This window comes from Lactuca sativa, chromosome 8, assembly GCF_002870075.4.
Source record: "Lactuca sativa cultivar Salinas chromosome 8, Lsat_Salinas_v11, whole genome shotgun sequence".
NCBI lineage: Eukaryota > Viridiplantae > Streptophyta > Magnoliopsida > Asterales > Asteraceae > Lactuca > Lactuca sativa.
In genome coordinates, this window is record NC_056630.2 from 246,750,683 (window position 1) to 246,756,615 (window position 5,933).

The following is a 5,933-nucleotide window of genomic DNA, read 5'->3' on the forward strand; positions in this document are numbered from 1 at the left end:
CCCGCCATGACATTGAAGGCATGCTCCGATACAGTGGATCACAATTATGTTAACGTATTCATGTATATGTAATGTATTGTTACTCGTTCTAGTATTGTTGTATATGTTCTCTTTCTAGTATAGTTGTATATGTTCTTCTTCAAGTATGTTTGTATATGTTCTTCTTCTAGTACAGTTGTATATGCTCTCATAGCAATGTAATGTATATGTTCTCATAGTAATAAGTACTGACTCATGAATGAACTGACTCATTGATCTAGCAATAGTATAAGTATTATCCTGTGCTACCCCGAGGGTAACTTACTAATGATGTAACTAGTACACATGAATATGGAAGAACTTCTATGACTATATATGTACACATGATATATAATTAATAGTTAAACGACCTTCGGACGGATACCCGATACCTCACCAGACCACATCTCAAGCGCGTAAAGGAAATAGGGCGGACAACCTTCCTAAGCCCTTTAAATATTTCTTATATAACTATACATATACGGGCATGCAATTTATAATAAGTATAAAAGAGTTTAAGTAAAAGTAATTGATAAGTAAAAGAGTTTGTAAAGCAGTTTGAAGTAAAACAGTTTGATAAACAGTTTGAACAGAAATAAAATCATCGATTTTGTAGTTATTAATCACATGTGATTGATGTAATAACTATAAGTATTCAACTTGTATTCCCCCCCCCCCCCCCATTAACATTCAAAAGTATTTCAAAGGTTAGTTAAAGGGGTATGAACTCACTTGTGGTGAGTGGATTGGATTGAAGTGTCGGGTACGGTGCTAGGTGACAAATGGAGACTTGTACACATGCACGAGCCTAGTTATCATATAATGAACATATATATAACTAATTAGCCAACTAATAACTAATAAATTAAGTTGGGACACTCTATAACATGAAAACACTTTGTTTCAAGTGTTAAAGATCACAAGGATTGCATCCAAGTGTTGGTAGGGCAAAGCTAGGGTGTTTGGAGTTCAAGGGTAAACTCCCGTGGAGTTTACGGTTTTGATGGTCATAACCCAAGGAGTTTACGGAAGTAAACTCTAGGGTTTACGGTCATAAGCTCTACTCCTATTGACCATGTGTTGTTTTGTTGTTTAACAAGCCTTCTGAAGCATTTCTACAAGGTGGTTTGGGCTTTGGAAGGGACTAGGGCAACAAAAACACTCCTTAGAGGAGTTTACGGCCTCATGGACATTTCCCTTTGGGTTTACTACTGTAAACCCTTATGGAAAAGGGTATTTCCATGTTTTCAAGTCCTTAACACAACTAGGTAATTGTCTAAGTTAGTTTTTAGGCCTAAGGAAGTAAAATGACCCATTTAAACACACTTTAGGGTGTTTATGGTTTTGGGAGATCCCCAAACCGTAAACACCTATAAATGTTGGTCTTTGGTGTTTTTCAAGGATAAAACACAATATGGGAAGGTTTAAACATGTCAAGGATGGCTTAAACATCAAACTAGGACTTATATTAGGGACTTAGGCACCATTTGTGCCTTTCTTGGTGCTTACGGCCCAAGAACATTCTTAGACCATGAACGCCTTTAACCTTGTGTTCTTGGTATATTTTCTTGATGTTTAAATGTAATACTAGCTTAATAACACTCAAGGATGGAAGTACTTACTATTAGGAGGCTTGATTTGAGCTAAAAGTCCAAGAACACTTAGTGTGTGTTCTTGGTGTTTTGGAAATCTAGACAAAATACATAAATGAATGGATGAATAGATGCACAAACACTAGATTAAGTGTTTTACTAACTTGAAATGGTTAGAACACTTACAAGCTTGAAGATCTAGAACAAAATCTAGGATGATACTTGAAAGCCTTTTTTTTGGAGTTTACTCTTTTGGGTATTTGGGGAGTAAACACATAATGGCTAGTCTTGGGGAGTAAACTCTTACATAGGTATGAGTTCACGGTTTTTGGTATGATTTTTCAACCCAAACATAATAGTTCGGCCGGGAACTTCTAAGACGCGAGGTGTTTGCGGTTTTTAAAATTCAAAACCCGAGACGACGCTTTCTTTCACCCGTTCGTTTTAAAAATAATATTAGAATAATCAAACGAACTTTATATTTCTTAAAAATAAGAAATAATGACATTAACTTATGATACGAAATGGTTGACTTTTAGGGTTTGACCGAATGGAAATTTCGGGTTGTCACATCATCCCCCTGTTAAAGGGAATTTCGTCCCGAAATTAAAGTATAAACAAATAAAGTAGTTACAAATAACTAAGCAAAAAGATGAGGATATTTCAGTTTCATCTGATCCTCACGTTCCCAAGTGAATTCCGGTCCTCGCTTGGCGTTCCAGTGAACCTACACAATCGGGATACGGCTTTGCTTCGTCTGCTTGACTTCTCGGTCCATGATCTCTACTGGTTCTTCCACGAAGTTGAGGCTCTCGTTGATCTCGATCTCGTCAAGTGGGATTACAAGAGTCTCGTCGGAAAGACACTTTTTCAAGTTAGGTACGTGGAATGTAGAATGTACGTTACGAAGTTCGTCGGGTAGATTGAGTTTGTAAGCTACATGGCCGATTCTTGCGAGAATCTCGAAGGGCCCTATATATCTCGGATTAAGCTTCCCACGCTTACCGAAGTGTATCAAGCCCTTCCAGAGTGAGACTTTAAGAAGGACTCGGTCTCCCACCTGGAATTCCAAAGGTTTCCTTTGCCTATTAGCGTAGCTCTTCAGTCGGTCTCTAGAGGCTTTCAATCGTTCACGGATCTGCACGATCTTCTCTGTCATTTCCCAAATGATTTTCGGGCCTGTGAGAGTACTGTCAGAAACTTGCCCCCTAGCTAATTGGGTATCACCCACTTCAGCCTAGCACAGAGGGGATCTGCATTTTCGGCCATAGAGGGCTTCAAATGGAGCAGCCTTGATGCTCGTGTGATAACTGTTATTGTAGGAAAATTCGACAAAGGGTAAATGAGTATCTCATGCCTTTCCAAAGTCAATCACACAGGCTCTCAACATATCTTCCAGTGTTTGGATGGTCGTCTCACTTTGTCCGTCGGTCTATGGATGGTAGGCTGTGCTCATATCCAGCCTTGTTCCCAGGGAATGTTGTAGCGATTGCCAGAATCTTGAGGTGAACCTACTATCTCTATCAGAGATAATGGATATAGTAATACCATGCAATCGTACGATTTCCCTAATGTATGTTCTCTTAAGCTTCTCCATCTTGTAAGTTTCTTTGATAGGCAAGAAGTGTGCAGACTTGGTCAATCTATCGACGATAACCCATATGGTATCAAGTCCACCCGTTGTCTTGGGCAACTTGGTTATGAAATCCATAGTGATCCGCTCCCACTTCCATTCTGGAATCTCTGGTTGTTGTAGTAAACCGGAGGGCTTCTGGTACTCGACCTTAACCTTTGTGTAAGTAAGGAATTTACTTACCAAGGTAGCAATCTCTGCTTTCATATTAGGCCACCAGTATAGCTTTTTAAGATCTAGATACATCTTATCTGAACTCGGGTGGAGGGAATACCGAGTGTTGTGCGTCTCGGTCATGACCAAGTCTCGGAAACCACTGTGCTTCGGTGTCCAGATCCGGTTCATGAAATATAAGGCTCTGCCACCCTTGGCTTCTAAATTTTTATCCATTCCTCTAAGGGATTCACTCGTCACGTTTTGAGGTTTCATGGCTTCAAGCTGTGCCGCCTGAATTTGCTTAGACAAGTGTGAAATGATACTCATTGTCAACGACTTGACTCTTCGACCAGAATATTCCTTCCGACTTAGGGCGTCTGCTACTACGTTGACCTTACCTGGATGATAACGAATATCGCATTCGTAGTCATTGAGTAGTTCGACCCACCGTCGTTGTTGCATGTTCAGATCCTTCTGATCGAATATGTGTTGTAAACTCTTGTGGTCGGTAAAGATAGTGCCTTTCGTTACATACAAGTAATGTCTCCAGATCTTCAGGGCAAACATAACTGCCCCCAGCTTAAGATCATGTGTGGTATAGTTAACTTCGTGTCTCTTCAACTCTCTCGAGGCGTAGGCGATGACCTTACCTCGCTGCATCAGAACACACCCGAGCCCTTGATTCGATGCATCGCAATAGACTACGAAATCTTCTATCCCTTCGGGGAGGGATAATAGAAGAAACATCACTTTAATTTTCTTCATTACTGTACTTTGAGGTAATTTTAGGAAGTAATGTATTGCTTCAATTATTAACATGTATTTGTGTATGTATAATCATGTATTTGTGTATGTAGAAACATGTATTTTGTGTATGTATTAACATATTTTGTGTATGTATTGAGTGATGTGGTGTAAAATGCAAGTGTAGATGCTATAGTTATATTGCTAGTAATTTAAAATCGATTATGATTGCCAAAAGTACAATGTCATATTTGGAATATCATAATCGTGATAGTTTATAACTTTCTCGATTAGTGTGCTCTCGGTCCAGCTATCAAATAATCTTTCTGAAAATGACAAATGATAGTCTCAGTTAAAAGATATCCAAAAAAAAAACAAATCAGACGGATCTTAAATTTAATAAGTAGAACTTTGGGAAAATATGTTTTAATGTTTCACGATTTATAGGAGCGGATTCCACAGATTTTACAAATCTGATTTTGGTTTTGTTTAAAAATATAGAAAAATAATAGATGATAGTTTGAACTCAAAAACGTGTTCAAAAATAGTATACGAGACTCGTAGCCTCGTAGTTGTTCCAAACGAAACACTACACGTTTCGTTTCAAGAAAATCAGATAAACACTGATTTTATAACTGTAAAGAGGCGTAACTTTTTCATATGACCTCCGTTTTAGACGTTCTTTATATCCACGGAATCAAGAGATTGTAATCTATTCAAATTTCATATTCAAAACTCTCAGATTTACTTTTTGCAAAAAATTTTGAACGTCACAAAATAAAATTAAATTTTATTCTATTCTCAACGATGGATGTTTTGAACAGTTTGAGACGTTTTTAAAGTAATTATAAATAAAATATATTTAATATACTTTATAAACAAAAAATTTCACGTAATTGGTCTTTATTGCATAACGGTTCGCGGTGGTTTGACCGCCGAGCTCTGACCAATTTTTACCGGTTGTTACATTATCCCCCCGTTGAAAGGAATTTCGTCCCGAAATTCAACGTGTAGATAACATTATAAAAATAAAATCGGAGGAATTTTCTTTTTGCTTGATCCACACATGATCATTCTATAGTCGTTTTAAGTCGCATAACTCAAGATTGAGTACTCGGTCGCACAAATGGCTCTATTCTAATCCCTCAAAAAGAAATGAATAGAGAATACGATTGAGTTATGTCTTTTAAGGTTATCGAATCTTATATAAAAATTTTATCAGGTGTACGTTCCCAAATTTGAAATATGCGCACGGTTTCCTAGCTCACTTCAGTGAAACAAAGATAACAAGTGTGTTACTGGATCGACACTCCTTGACATTTGGCGTATGAAAGACGTCGTATACACCGTTTAGATATCAAGACTAAATTCTGTTATGAATTTCTAAGGTCCTTTGAGTTGCAAGTTTAACCCGCCTCGTTTTCTAAGCCGAATCATTTCTCTAAAAGAGTAGACGTTTAAAAGCTACACATTCTCCGACTAGGAAGTCGAGAGACTTATATTTTTCATTCACATAACTTTCTTGTCGTTCATGACCAGTCTAAAATCTTTCTTCAGTTCACATAATCTTTGCTGTGATCTCACGAGCGATTCTTGGATTCACATACAACACATCACTTGCATGCTCTTTCTTCAATTTTGCATCTTTAATCGTTGCTCAACTTATCGGGGATCAACGATTTCATCATACAAAGCCTCAAGCGTTGCGGTCTTTATGCTAGTGTGACAACTATCATTGCAGGAAACTCAATTAATGGAAATGAGTATTCCATGCAATATTCAAAGTCTAT